The sequence below is a fragment of the Canis lupus genome, chromosome 18, assembly GCF_011100685.1.
Source record: "Canis lupus familiaris isolate Mischka breed German Shepherd chromosome 18, alternate assembly UU_Cfam_GSD_1.0, whole genome shotgun sequence".
Classification (NCBI taxonomy): domain Eukaryota; kingdom Metazoa; phylum Chordata; class Mammalia; order Carnivora; family Canidae; genus Canis; species Canis lupus.
Genome location: NC_049239.1, coordinates 12,478,355 through 12,494,241, shown reverse-complemented (window position 1 = coordinate 12,494,241; position 15,887 = coordinate 12,478,355). Strand labels below are relative to the sequence as shown.

General features: G+C 46.7%; 1 protein-coding gene and 1 long non-coding RNA gene across 2 annotated transcripts in view; one reads left to right on the top strand and one right to left on the bottom strand.

Moving 5' to 3' along the window:
- NRCAM (neuronal cell adhesion molecule) overlaps positions 1-15,887 on the bottom strand; it is a 275,473-nt gene that overhangs the window by 219,594 nt on the left and 39,992 nt on the right.
- Positions 9,884-13,949, top strand: LOC119864172. Its single transcript, XR_005373149.1, has 3 exons — positions 9,884-10,011; positions 10,706-10,838; positions 12,210-13,949. It is a non-coding gene; the product is annotated as an uncharacterized LOC119864172 (long non-coding RNA).

Below are 15,887 nucleotides of genomic sequence, written 5' to 3'. Positions count from 1 at the left end.
AACTGCCAGCTGATGTAAGTGTTCTGAGCACAGGCAAACTAGGCCAGAGGCTAAACCGCGATGTTTGGTAGATTAGGTGTATTAAATGCATTTTAGACTTAGGATACTTTCAACTTACAATACGTTGTTCATCAGGATGTAACACTCGTGTTTGAAAAAAGAAAGAAGAAAGAAAAGAAAAGAAAAAGAGGGAAGCCACAGTGGCTAAGTGGTTTAGCGCTGCCTTCAGCTTGGGGTGTGATCCTGGAGACCTGGGATCGAGTCCCACGTCGGGCTCTCTGCATGGAGCCTGCTTCTCCCTCGGCCTGTATCTCTGCCAATCTCTCTCTCCCCCCCCCCACCCCGTTTCTCATGAATAAATAAATAAAATCTTAAAAAAAAAAAAAAGAAACAGAAAAAGAGAAAGAGGGACACCTGGGTGGCTCAGTGGTTGAGCATCTGCCTTTGGCTCAAGTCATGATCCTGGGGTCCTGGGATTGAGTCCCACATCGGGCTCCCTACAGCGAGCCTGCTTCTCCCTCTGCCTGTGTCTCTGCCTCTCTCTCTCTGTGTCTTTCATGAATAAATTAATAAAATCTTAAAAAAAAAGAAAGAAAGAAAGAAAGCAAACCACAGGAAACTTAGTGGAAACAGTCCCATGGGAAAAGCCAAGCACGCTACAAACCTTTCCATAGTCTTGAGTTGAGAGATGCCCTGAAGTCTTAGAAACCTCCCTCTTGGGCCTGCTGGGAATGCAGAGGGAGAGGGAGAAATGTGTCAAAGGCAGGAAGAGTCCGGCCTAGCAGCCAGAAGCAGGTGCCTGACACGAAGGCTGTGAAGTGCCAATAAAGTGCAGCGGGGCCCCGAGGCGGGGAGAAGGCACCTGGGGGGGGGATCGGTGGTAGATGTTGTCCCCCGCTTCCCTCCGGAGTCGCTGGCAGTGAAAGGAAGGGGCGAAGCTGAGCTGTAACGCTGGGGGGGCAGCAGAGATGGGGGGGTGTTTAGGCCGGGGCAAGTGAGCACAGAGCACAGTCCTAGGATATGAAGACCTAGGAACCAGGAGAGGCCAAGCAGGGCGGTGCACAAGGGGCGAGGGGGGCGGAGCTGCAGGTGGCAGGTGGCAGGTGGGGGGCACAGGGCTGGGGCGGGGACACAGAGGCCGACTCAGGGGGCCCCCCCCCGCAGTATCTCAGCCGCTTCACCTTAACGGGCGGGGCTGCTGGTCCCACTGAGGCCTTGCCCCACCTCGGATGGGACAGTCCCCAGAAATGAGCTTCCAAGAACCACGCAACAGCCCCGACGCAGAAACCTGCAGATTTGCGGCCCACGCTGGCCTCTCCCTAAAGCACAGCTGGAGTCTGGCAAAATGAAATGAAATGCCAGCACCCTTCACCAGCCAGCACGAGTGCCTTGCCGCCTCCAACTCGCCTGTAATAGAATACACAAAACAAACGTGCTTCGACGACCCCAAACAGCAACGGAGACCCTTCCGACTTGCGGGGCTTTACGTATTGTGCAGAGCTGCACCGTTACTCACTCGGTCAAGAAGCACTTCGTGAGCGCCCACCAGTAACCCACGAGCTGGGAGCTGCAATGCTAACGACCTTTATCTTTGTCCTTCCTTCTGACTGGATGGTTTTAGACAGGCTTCGATTTACCTGGGGAAACTTCTGCAGGGGATGTTTAGTGGCATTGGTTTTTTCTGATTAAAAAAAAAAAAGTGTTTTCATTTTTCAAAATAGGAGAAGTACAGGAAAAGTAAAAGAAAAAAAAAATTAAGACAGTGTTCTCTTCCACCACCGGAAATAAAAATTGTCAACGTCGGGGCCCTTACGTGTTCTGAGTGTTTTCTTTCTTTCTGTATGTGCGTTGACGGTGTACGCACATTTTTCAAAACAGAAGTGGTGTGATAAATTATGCACTGATTTAGTAACCTGCTCTGTTCATCTAACAACACAAAATGAACATTTCCCCAAGTCGTTAAATATCCTATAAAATCAATTTTGGTGTCTGGGTAATACTCTAGCATATAAATAAATCATATTCATTTAACCAATTTCCTACTATTGGCCATTAGTGCTATTCCATTTGGCTTTTTTACAACATTTTCTGAAGATATGCTATTTTACTAGCACTGGCTGAAAAACAACCAGTAAAGGTTTTTGTTTTTGTTTTTGTTTTTGTTGTAAGATTGTATTTACTTATTTATTTTAGGGAGAAAAAGAGAGAGAGCATGCACGCATGAGTTAGTGAGAGGCAGACGGAGAGGAAGAGAATCCCAAGCAGACTCCAAGATGACAGCAGAGCCTGATGCAGGGCTCGATGTCATGACCCTCAGATATGACCTGAGCAGAAATCAAGAGCCAGATCCTGAACAGACAGAGCCACCCAGGCCCCCACAACCAGTAAAGTTCTCACACAGCGGATACATGCAACATTATTTAATTACAAAGTTCCACTCCTTCCTTGTTGCCTTCAGGCTGGTTGGCTGTGCAGAGCAGCTCCAGCACACGTTTGCCACCAGGTTCCCAGCGGGTCCTTCACAGCCCTGCCCCCACCCCTTGCTGTACCTCTGTAGCTTGGCAATGAGTAGCCTCCTCCACCACATTAGCTCAGATTCCTGTGAAAAGCTTGAATTTTCCAATGAACATATCAGAGCAGAACCCATGGATAAATGGTCCCCAACCCCAGTTAATGTGCGGACACAGTCCTTCCTGGGGCAGAAAGAGAGTCTGAGGGAAACACTGGTAGCCTGACATAAAAGGCAATAATGTTTCTCATTGTCTTAATGGGTCATATTATGTCTCAAAAGAGACAATGGGCCAGACTGGAAAATTGTAACTATTTTCATTACTGTTGTGGTTATTAAATATTAGATGAGGGATCCCTGGGTGGTGCAGAGGTTTGGCACCTGCCTTTGGCCCAGGGCACGATCCTGGAGACCCGGGATCGAGTCCCACGTCGGGCTCCCGGTGCATAGAGCCTGCTTCTCCTTCTGCCTGTGTCTCTGCTCCTCTCTCTCTCTCTCTCTCTCTCTCTCTCGTTCTCTCTCTCTCTGTGTGACTATCATAAATAAATACATAAATAAATAAATAAATAATAAATAAATAAATAAATAATAAATAAATAAATAAAAGATGAGAAGACAGTACAAGGGATGTGCTTTAAGCAGTTCATGATTTTGAGCCTCTACTGTGCTCCAGCCCTGCTGGCACTCAGAAATCCACAGACAGTGTGGCCATTGCCTTGATTATGGTGACGGCTGGGCAGGGGAATACGTAAGTCAAAACTCCTCAGACTGTCCATTTTAAACATGTGCAGTTTGTTGTATGTTAATTACACATCAATAAAATTGTTTAAAAAAAGTTAAGACCTCCTCCCAAGTGCCCCAAACCCACACCTGAGGTTCAGAGTTAATTGGTCTTAAGTGAGTCTCCTAATGTGAAGTCGAGAACCGTTGATTTAACATATATTGGGGATGAAGAGTGAGTGCACTTAGCCTGATGAGCACGGAGTACTGTATAGAATTGTTGAATCGTTATATTGTACACCTGAAACTAATGGAACACTGCAGGTCATATACTTCAATAAAAAGGGGGAAAAAAAGATTCAATTGATACTTTAAAACTGCACAAGAATTGATAAATTGATCCAATTCATATGAAATTGGTAAGGACCTTTCTTGAAGTGATTTTGTCATGTTCAAGTGCAAACAATAACAAACTTGCTTTTTAGAAGAGTGCTACCTGGCAAAGAAACTCAGAGACTTGCTTTAACAATTTTCAAGAATTCCTTAACCAAACCTTAAAGAGCCTATTGTGTGCCAGGTACTATTCTAGGCAGAGCATCAATCCTGTGTACGCGTGAAACTGGTAACGTTTTATGAGCCCAACACCCTCTTAAGTGCATTTAAACTAAATTGAATTCACAAAGTAGTTTAAACATTTATTTATCTAAGGAAAGCTAAACACAGGGAGTGGGAAAATGAACCTGCTGTGGCCCCGTAGCGCAACCACGGATTCTCCACGAGAGAGGTTCAAATCCAGGAGGTTTTGCTCTATTTGCCAAGCCATTGAGCTACCCGCAGGCTTTTAGCAAGAATGTGGGAAAAGCTGTCCCAGGAAACTGGAAGCTTCCTGCCAGAGGGCACCATCATCCCCTCCCGACATCTGAGGCTCGATGCCAGTGCGCGGCCCATAGATACCAAGACAGCTTCACGTCCAGAACAAAACAGCCAAGCCCTTTCATTAGGGAAAATTAATATTCAATATTCACTCACATATGTCTTTACTCTGTTATTAATAAGAAACTTTGAACATAATTAGTATTGGCTTTGAGTGCAGTTAAGAACTGCGCCCAGCTGGAAAGGAGCCACGGAGCGGAGTCTCACCCCCTCCGAGGCTGAACACTCAAAGGGATTAGAAGAAAAAGAAATGGAATCGTCCAGGAAGAAATGGTCTCCGGGAGTTAACTGGGATGACGGTGGGTGGCAGAAGGGGACAGAGCTGTGGCGATCAGGGGCATGGCCCTCCTCAGGTGCTTGTCACCTCCGGCCTCCTTAATTGCAGCACAAAATGAAATGAGGTCACCGAAGCCTCTGGCTCAGGGGATGCCGGAGAGCAGCTCGTGGTGAGGCCGGATGGGAGCACCTGGCCAGGTGAAAATGCAGAAGAGCCTCAGACCGCCCTGGAGGGACCTGACCCCTCTCATCCGAGAAGCGGGAGTGAACACCAGGCAGGAATTCAAGAGCACAGTTGGGATTTCCAGGCCGCTGACCACTATCACCACTTCAGCTAAAATGAAGCAATATTAAAAATGTTCTGTCCTCCGTAGACCCGGGTGAAATGTTACATCCCTGGCAGGAAAAAAGTAAGATCAACTTGCAACTCACTCTCAATAATCAGCCTCTCATAGTTCCCTCCTACTAACAGCTGTGATACCTACACACTCATACTAAAACTGGGGCTTCCCCCCCAAATAACCTGGGGCTCCCCTCAACACTTCCCTCCCAAATTTCCCCCATCTGTCTGATACCCCCTGTTGGCCTCTTCAGAATCCAATGCCTGGGTCACTTTTCAATTCCGTTTCATCCCTGACACCATCTGTCTGGTCACCCCAGTCTCCAGGCATCGTGCCTGAGGACCAGATCACCCCATCTTCATCCCAGTGCCCAGCCAGGGGTCCAGGAACACAGTGTTTTCTGGAGGGGGCACAGTGCCTTAGCCCGTAGTCCCCAAGACATACACACATTGTTCTAGGTGCTCCCTTATGAGATGCCTGTGATGGTGAGAACTTCAACTTTAACAGTTTCCCCAAGCAAAACCAATCCTCACCAATCCCAGAAACTGTGGATACTTGCCAGATAAAATAATATGCGTAGATTTCAAGATTCTACGCTATCCATATCATAATTCCTAGTTCTAGCCACCAAACTCACAACCAAAAAAAAAAGTTATATCCCATTACATCATTCTTTTAAAATATATATATATATTTGGTTGACTGAGTTCCCACTAAACCAAGCCAGGTATGTGTCCCACCTTTGGCTTATTTCTGCCACTGCCCTGGGTTGGTTCTTAAATCATTACAAAAAGCAGAATGCTTTAAAACAACAACAACAACAACAACAAACATTAAAAAATATAGGCAGACTCACAAGAACCTGTTCATCACATAGATTTCTAACTCAGGAAAACTCCCAAATCTGTAGTCCTAGCCTACATTCTAGTCCACCTGCTACAGCCAAGTAGACCCTACATTTCAAGTTAACAAACTTAAAGTATAGATACAAAAATGCAAGCCCATGGGTACACACTAAACAGTCCACGATCAAATCTTGGTGTGTGTTCTTGTAATATGATCATGTCACTACAACCCTATGCCCCCAACTTTTCTTAGGAAGAAAAGCCCTCTTAGAGTGACTTCAACCTAAGCTGATTCTCATCAGACGGACCTTTATTTTCTTTTTAAGATTTTTTATTTATTTATTAGAGACATAGAGAGAGAGAAACAGGCAGAGGGAGAAGCAGGCTCCAAGCAGGGAGCCCGACGTGGGACTCAATCCCGGGTCTCCAGGATCACGCCCTGGGCCAAAGGGGCCCTAAACTGCTGGGCCACGGGGGCTGCCCCAGGCAGAGCTTTAAAACATTACAAGCCAATTCACATGAAGGCTGGCAGATAATTTTCTTGGAGAAGAGATGAAGGTGAAACATGAGAGTATGCTCTTTAAAAATCTGATGTGGGTTTCCAGGAGTACAGTGGTTGGCAGCCGCCCTGCACAGGCAACTCCCTGGGGTACTTGCAGAGACGAGCTGATGCTTGGGCCCTGTGCCCAGGGTGGGGACTGGGCCTTGATCAATTTTTAAAGCTCATTCTAATGTGTATTAGAGGTAAACCTCCCCCGCTCCACCCCAAGGTGGAGTGTACTTCAATTGAGTACTAAGAACTCTGTAATAAGCAGAGCTGCCCAGGGAAAGAACAAGTCACCCCAGGGGTTGGGGGAGGTGAGTCCTGTCACAGCAAGTGTGGAAGGAGGGGCTACATGTTTGAGCCCCTATGGGGGACAGGGCAGGAAGGAGTCCTCACGTCTTTGAAACTGATTTTTTCTTTCTTTTTAAGACTTTTTAAAGATTGTATTTATTTATTCATGAGAGACACAGAGAGAGAGAGGGGGGCAGAGACACAGGCAGAGAGCCCAACGTGGGACTCGATCCCGGGACCCTGGGGTCACGCCCTGAGCCGAAGGCAGATGCTCAACCGCTGAGCCACCCAGGCGCCCCGAAACTTCTTCCACATACTCATTCCACCTAGGGTCAGTATGTAAGTTAGAACAAGAAAAGAAAAAGGTCTCATGTGCAATGTCCTACTTGCAACAAAACAGTTTTCCTAAAACCTTTCATCTTGCCCACATAAAACTTGTTAATGTTTTGTGCAATAAAATCAAAATGTTATTGTGTTTTCAGTATTAATCTACTTTCAAAAAATCTCTCCTTGTACAATGAGTTACATTATAATATTCTGACTTTTTAATACTCATGTCTTTCTACCGCTTCCACCTATAAAGGCCTTTTAAAATCAGTTGGTATTTGTCTTTCTTCAGTTCATAAAAAAAGAATTCCTCATCCTAAATGTTCTGTGAAATGTCATTGGTGCAGAACTCCCTATGGCTTCCTTCCCAATTATCCTACTGTTTTCTTCTTCCTTATTCTTAAGCATTGACATAAACATTTCCTCTGACCCTTTCTGGGAGATGAACTTCAGTTCTTATTTAAAGGATGATGCCTTTTGCAGGGTTTTTGCCCCCAAAATTAGGCAATGGAATACATGCAGAAGCAAATAGAATAAATGTCCCAATCCTTAGGTTGGGATTTTTATTTTATCTTATTTTTTTGTCTTGCTCTGTATTGTTTCTTATATCACTGGGCTAATACTATGTATGCTCTTTTACAACTTGCATTTTTAATATGTCTTGAGATCCTTCCGTACCAGAAAGTACAGGTCCATTTCTTTTAACAGACATAGAAAATCATCTGCCCGACACACCCGTTACCCATTCTACCGCTGACAGTTACTTCATTTCAACTCGCTTTAACTACTAGAAGCAAAATTGCAATGAAAAACTTACAAATACATTTATGTATATATAAATTCCCCCCAAATGGAATTTCTAGGTCAATAATTTGCATTTCAAATTTTAATAAAAATATCAAACTGACTTCCAAGAGGGCTGTGATTATTTAAACACTTACAAGAATGTATAAGAAAATTGTTTCTCCACTTCTTTGCCAACACTAGATACCATCAACTTTAATTTTTTTACTCTCAAAGGCAAAAGGCGCCTTTAGGTTTTGCCAGAATTTGGTTTATGAGCCAAAGTATAAATAGCAATTTTCTGGATTGTTATTGCATTTATTTAAAAAATGATGAAGCTACACTATCATAGCAGATGTCTACAATCTACCCTGAAACCTATCATTCTGCTTAGATTCTAAGATTCTGACCTTTACAGCTAACTCTCTCCTCTTTATGATTCCTCAAAATTGCAGCCCTTAAAAGGCAACTCAAAGCTCGCCTCCTGCTCAAAGCCTTCTTTGATTCCCTTGATGTCACAATTTTTTTACCCCTCCTCTACTCTGATCCCTCAACACTTATTTAGTTTATGTTAACTTTTAAATCCCCCTTTGCCCATCAATAACACGAGTAAGGTAGAAACATGCGAGGCCAAGAGAAATGAAGAAAGATTTTTAAACATTTATGATATTTAGTTATTGAGCTAATATCTATTTATTGGGTGCATATTAGACCCACTTTATGTGCTTTGCCACATTTGTCTGCCTGTCCCCACACTGTTCTCTGGCTGCTTGCTCTGCCCTCTTGTCTGCTAACACAGCCTGATGTCTCAGTCTCCCTGGGGGTGATGGCCCTGGCTCAGTCTCTGTCATGATGAGCGCGGCGAGAGCTGCAGCGCTTGGGCATCTGGTCCACCTTCACTGGTACCGTGGACACCCTGGCTCCCCCACCACTTCGGGACTCCCACAGAGCACCGCGCTGTGGGGCAGAGGATCGGGCTGCCGGCCCCCCACCCCGGGCTGACCACAGGGGCTGGGTACCGCAACCTAGAAGCAGGGACTTAAAGCCCAATGGGGTAACCTTGGCCAACGAGACACAGGAGAGACAAGAAGGAGCCAAAAGACCAATTCTGGGACTCCTGGTTGGGGGGTTCAGTGGTTGAACATCTGCCTTCAGCCCAGGACGTGATCCTGGGGTCCTGGGATCGAGTCCCACATCGGGCTCCCTGCATGGAGCCTGGTTCTCCCTCTGCCTGTGTCTCTGCCTCTCTCATGAATAAACAAATAAAATCTTAAAAAAAAAAAAAAAAGACCAATTCCTTGCCTTTCCTCCCTGTGACAGACTATGGGGAGGGGCACGGGTTCCAATGACCCATCTGCAAGACACGTGTGTCACACAGCTGGCCTAGCTGTGTTTGCATGAGCAGCTCTGAGCAGTGTGGTGGCTCACGACTGTGGATCCATCCTGCTTCCCCTTCTCCCGCGCCCTGCTCTTCTGGAATGGCAGCTCCTCATAAAACCTGCCCAGGCCAGCTCTGCCTCCGAGTCTGTTTGCTAGAGAGCTCCAGCCAAGACAACACATCTGCCACCTACAGACACACTGCCCTCTCCTTGCCATCAGCCCCAGGAAGGGGGTACAAGAGACAGAAGGAACCAATTCTGTCCCCAGCACCCTTACGACCCAGGCGGGGACGCGAGGCACCGACACCTGTCGTCGTAAACAGGGAAAAAGACACGATGTGGGTTGGGAAAAACCGGAGTGAATGGAATCAAGGGACAAATCTCGCAGTGGTTTAGAAGATGAGGACTCCTTCACTGGACTCTCTGCAGAGGGCAGACAATAACCACAAGGGGTATTGATTTATTTATTCATGAGAGACACAGGCAGAGGGAGGAGCAGGCTCCCTGCAGAGTCCGACGTGGGACTCGATCCCGGGACCCTGAGGTCACACCCTGAGCCGAAGGCAGACACTCAACTGCTGAGCCACCCAGGCGCCCCAAAACTTCTACATACTCGTTCCATCTAGGGTCAGTATGTAAGTCAGAATAAGAAAAGAAAAAGGTCTCATGTGCAATGTCCTACTTGCAACAAAACAGTTTTCCTAAACCTCTCACCTTGCCCACATAAAATGTGTTAATCTGCGCAATAAAATCAAAATGCTGTGTTTTCAGTATTAATCTACTTATTAAAAATCTCTCCTTGCACAATGAGTTACATTATTATATTCTGACTTTTTAATACTCCCATCGTAGGAAGGGGGCGATGCAGGCGATGCGCGGGGCGCCGCGGCCAGGACGGCGAGGACTGGGACAGCAGCAGGACAAGCCCCGGTTCGGGGGTGAGGGACGCCTCCCGGTCGGCCTGGTCCCCTGGAAGCGGCGAAGCGTGCATCCTGTCCGGCAGCTGAGGGAAGTCCGAGCGTGGCCTCCCCGCTCCCCACCTCACGCCTGAGTCATCGGCGAGGTAAACTGAGTCTCGCCGCCTCTCCTGCGGCTCTCCCAGCTGGCGGAGAGGGTGCCCGCACTGGAACGGCTGCGGGGAGGGAGGGAGGGAGGGCGAGTCCAGAGGCGGGGGAGCCCGGCCCGGGGCTGCTGCCCATCCACGGCGCCTCCCACACCAGCTCAGCCCTAACCAGCCAGCGCTTCCTTCTGCACCTGGTTCTGTGCTGTGTTTCTCCACTGGTGCAAACTGGTGGTGGGGGGGGGGGGACAACTGGTGCAACTGGTGCAAACTGGGGGGGTAGGGAACTGGTGCAACTGGTACAAACTGGGGGGGCGGGGAACTGGTGCAACTGATGCAAACTGGGGGGCAGGGAACAACTGGTGCAACTGGTGCAAACTGGGGGAGGCAGGGAACAACTGGTGCAAACTGGGGGGGGCAGGGAACAACTGGTGCAAACTGGGGGGGCAGGGAACGGCACTATTATTTATTTAACGGCCCCCCAGATGACTTAAGCCTTTGGAGCAGGATGCAATGGGAGATGTGATAAGAGAGACACTGAACGCTTCTTAACGATGTGGTGGCCCCACATCCTACCCTCTGCCCCCCGAAAGGAAATGAGTGGGCTCCATGGCTTCCCTGTGGTTTTTCCCATGGGTTCTTGTTGGCCGCTGGGGATCCTACAGCGCCCTTCTCTGGCTATGCTTCTGCCCTGCAGTCTCTTCTTCCTCTGGGAGACCCCACAAGCCCTTCGGAAACGTGCCCCCGGCAGCTCATGGGAGCCCATCCTGGCCACACCAGCGCCCCCAAGACACTGCTCTCTGGATCCAGCAAGGGTCACCACCGGAGAGGTAAATGACAATATTTGCTCTAAATAAAACGGCCAATGCCATCCTAGAAGTAAGAGACACCGAAAAGACAACACGTTCCTGTGAGAGTAGCAGTGTCTGTTTGAATCGTACCCTACAGATGTTTGGAGACACTCTGGCAAAAGTGACACGGTTGACAACACTAGATGGAACTGCCTCTGGGGGACAACGGGAAAGGTTAACCCTTGGGCAGGTGGCGAAGAGGCCTGCTTTGTCATCATTTCTCTGATCAGAGAGATGTTTCTATGGCTGCAGGTCCCACGTTCTGGCCACAAGGCAAACACGGAGGGATCTTTTTCCTTTCGTTTTATACCCAACTGTCTATGTCTCTGGGAAAGAAACAAATAATAATAATAATAAAGCTTTTCTTAACCAGAGACAGTAACACCCCGAGGAAAACCTTGGGCTTTTGTAACATGCTTTTCAAAATTTGAATTTCACGTCCACGTAGTGGATTGAAGGCCTGGGACCTCCTCCAACACAACAGTCATGGAACCAGGAAAAGGGGAAGGGAACTTGCATGCCCCGGCAGGCACCGCACAGCACTCCAGACACCGCCACTCGTGACTAAGGGAGGTCCCCATGCGTCTCACTGTCCAACAGCACCTGCTTTTATGAGCTCTTGGGAAAGGTGGTGCTTTCGGACAGTCGCCTCCCATTTCAGCTCCACGCTGTTCACCCCTCTGCTCAATCGAGTAACAACACTACATCCTCCAAGGAAGTCTCCTAGTTAGGGGACAACCAATTTCAGGCGTTGCTATGGTTTCTACTGGCCATTTATTTCAGTTTCCCATCTTCCCTTAAGAGTGACTGACCGAGGGGTGCCTGGGTGGCTCAGTTGCATACGCGTCTGACTCTTGGTTCAGCTCAGGTCATGATCTCAGGGTCATGAGATGGAGCCCCGCACTGGGCTCCAGGCTGATGGCGGAGCCTGCTTAAGATTCCCTCTTTCCTTCTCCCTTTGCATCCCCCTGCCCCTCAACTTGTGCGCTCTCTCTTTCTCTAAAACAAAACAAAACAAAACAAAAGAGGAACTGACTGAATGCCTCCCAATTTCTTTGCCACACAACGTGCTTCTCACAATTTGATCAAACAACACTGGTGCTTCTAGGGATCCTTTAACATAACAGCCAACAGTAGCCTATTATAATTGCTCTGGAGAAAAGAATTTTCTGGCAAGTGCAGTAAACATTCTAGCAATGCAATTAATTGGGAGTTCACGTCACAATCGCTTACAGAACTTTTTTTTTTCCTTTTTACTCAGACACACAGACCTCAACCTCAAGATCTGTGGGCACCTCCTTTTCTTGTCTATTTTTGTTGTTGTTGTTGTTTTCTTTACTTCCTTTACAGCTTGCAGAGGTAACACTTCAGTATGCACCTGATTAAACACCTGGTGACAGCTACTCATTGTTCATCTTTCTGGTATTATGGCAGCCCTGGAGCCAGACCCACTTTCCTACCATGTGTACACAAAGTGAGCGGCAGTTCTCAGTATCTCGCACCGGACTGCAACCATGCCAGGGCCCAAAGCTACTCTCATTCACACAGGGCCAGTGGGCTTCACACTGATATCAGCAGAGAAACAAAAGCATGGCCCTCTGGAAGCCACATCCACAGAAGCTACGCCAGGGACACACAACAAGAAACAACCTCCAAGTGATTGGAGAGGTGGGCCCTCACCTCCTTGGCAGCCGTGGCGGCGCCCACAGATCTGCACTGCACTTCTTTGGTCTTCCCCAAAGTTCAAGGCCAGTGAAAGAGGACTTGCTGGCTTATGTTTCTGAGCTAGAGATTTTCTCACCATACAAAAGATTTCTGGGTTTCCGTGAAGCACACACTCCCAAAGCATATTTCGAGAAGAGAGATAAGCGAACTCACAGAACACCTGTAGATGAGCTTCTCCCGGGACACCAAAGGCTGGTGCGATTTTAGGATGAGGGTTACGCTGAAGAATATGGGAATGTATGGGGCGAGCGGTGGTGCCCAGTCCTGAAGCGGTAGCCCCACAGCCTGAGCCAGGAACGCTGGGTTGCCTGAACACCCCGGCTAGGAGGGCAGATCTGTATCTCGCACATACCTGGTGTGTGTGCAAACACTCACTAAACACCTACGCACTTCGTACACTACCAGCCTCATTTTCAAGCTACGATCAAGGCCAATATTTATTTAATTTGATTGATTGAAAACATTTAATATAATCATAACCTTTGTATATAACCATGTAGGGTTTTTTTCTTATTTTCCGGTATGAACATTTATTTGGCCATCCGTAGAGCGGCCTGGGATGGTGACACAGATCCTTTCCAGCAACTCGGTAGCAAACAAACAACTTAAAAATCCTGCTCTGAATTTTGAAAATCACTTTGAGAGTTTTGCAGAAGTGATCTTTCCCCACCCATAACCTCTAAAAATATCTCCCGGCCCTTCTGATAATGAGAGGCACTAATAGGATAGATGGATGCTTAATTAGTTCCACCAAAAAAAAACTGCAGTGTGTCTATCCTGGTTAGTGCTTATCATATGGATTTTTCTTTTATCCTTCTCTCTGATTCATTGGTTCATTTTTTTTTTTTTAAGTAAAAGAACTGCTGTCATCCCATAACTGTTCTTACAAGATAACGTTAGTCATTGTGTTCTCACAATATGCTTCTCATCTGGCAGTTAATTTCCCCAGGGAGTGCTGGGATGTTTTATTTTCAGATAATCTCCAATTAGCTTCTTTTCTCTATAATCCTGCTCAGCCCACATTCACACTTTTCTCCTGTACATCTTCCTCCTCTTAACATACTTCAAGGAAGACATGTGATTTACACTGTTTATAACTCTGCCTCACCTATTTGCTCGCTCATCTACGTCAAGAGATACTAGATTTTAATGCCCAAGATCCAAATCAGATAAAATAAAACATCAGGTCTATCAAATGCTGCTTTTCCCAGCTAAGCTCACGCTGCATTCAATCCTTCTTTTTACGAATTTGAAAGGATATTCCTGAGATCTATATTAAATATGATCCTTGGGACGCCTGGGTGGCTCAGCGGTTGGTGTCTACCTTTGGCTCAAGTTGTGATCCTGGGGTTCCGGGATCAAGTCCCACGTTGGGCTCCCTGCATGGAGCGCCTGCTTCTCCCTCTGCCTGTGTCTCTGCCTCTCTCTCTTGCTCTGTCTCTCATGAATAAATAAATAAAATCTTTAAAAAATAATAAGATAAAAAATAAGACATGCCAAGGACAGAGAAGTGAGAGCTCACCAGGTGCTCCCACTTCAAAGACACCTCCTCCTCCCAAGAAAGTTACATGTACCCACTGCTGTGTCAACACCGAAAATGTCCCAGGATAACACAAAAAATTTTTATGTCCAAACTAGAGATACAATTTAAAACAGGGCAGGTAAAAACAAAACAAAACAAAAAAACAACAACAAAAAGCCAGGGCAGGCAGATAATGGTTTAGCTTTGTGCTAGTGGATTGTTGTTGGATCCTTTCTTGAGAATGGGTTGTGATCCTGGGGGGGGTGTCCAGTGGTATCAAGTCCCCCCAGTGGCCCCACAGAGGAAGAGAGAAGAGCGAAAGAAAGGGAAGTTGGGGCCTGTGAACGAACTTCACTTCATTTTCCCTTTTTATGTATCACGGATCATTTTCCAGTTATTCAGTAACAAATGAGGTATTGACGTATTTATACCATGCTGCCATTTCATATATATTATATATATTTAAATTTGCAGGCACTTGCATCTACAAAGGTATGTCCTTTTATAACATCTGTGCAAGACTGAGGAATCAGGGGCGGGGTGGGGGGAACAGAGTGGCCTGATATGTATTGATCTTATCTTTCTTTGGCTTTAGTCAATATTTACTCTCACCATCAATCATTGAAAATACCTCTTTCAGTAGATACTGCTGCAGAGATTGTGCTTCCTGAACACACACAAAATAAATCTTTGCAGACACTTCATGACTGGTGAGCCTCTCCTGTACACATTCTCACTTCCTTATGCATTTCTATATTCCCCCATAGCGAGCAAGCCTTTGCTAAAAGAAGAAATAATCTGTGCATTTCAAATGAATTCAAACCTCTCAGAAATACATGGCTTGTCTTTCTCTTTTTTAAAAAAGATTTTCTTTATCCATGAGAGACACAGACAGAGAGGCAGATACATAGGTAGAGGGAGAAGCAGGCTCCCTGTGGGGAGCCCAATGTGGGACTCGATCCTGAGACCCCGGGATCACGACCTGAGCCAAAGGCAGACGCTCAACCACTGAGCCACCCAGGTGCCCTGGCTTATCTCTTTTTAAAGTATAAAAATATACAAATAAATCCACCTTTCTTGGGGCCACATATTTGAAGGAAATCCTGAAGTCTAACATTGGAGGAGTTTCTTAGATAGATAGATAGATAGATAGATGAGAACAATTCTCCAATTCACAAAATGCTTCCTACCTCCAATAGTACCCACATCCAACTACTTGTTTGGCACTTATTCTGTGTGAATTTATATTGTGATTTGACTTTTTAAGGTATCCGGGGTCCCTCTCCCCAACGAGTCCACTGACCTCTTTTCTTTAGTCTCCTGGATAACCTGCAAGTCTCCATACCCTTGGCCTTATATCCTTTCCACTACATGACACTGCCATATAGCTCTCTAAGAAACGGGGTAGGGGGCAGCATTTGAGGAGAACAGAATGGGAATAAACTATTCATGGTAAATACCTCCTTAATTTACTAAGAGCACCTGTTAATAAAGGGTTAATGCAAACCACAACTGTTTGAAAGGGAAGCTCTAACTCCATTCCCCCAACACTCGCTAAAATAGCACATACAGGAAAGCATCCCTACACAGACAGTGAAGAAGGATTCATTACAATAGGGGCACCTGGGTGGCTCAGTTGGTTAAGCAACTGCCTTCCGGTCAGGTCATGATCTCAGTCCTGGGATTGCATCTCACAACCGTCTCACAACCATCGGGCTCCCTGCTCAGCGGGGAACCTGCTTCTCTCTCTCCCTCTGCCTCTCCCCTCCACTCATGCATGC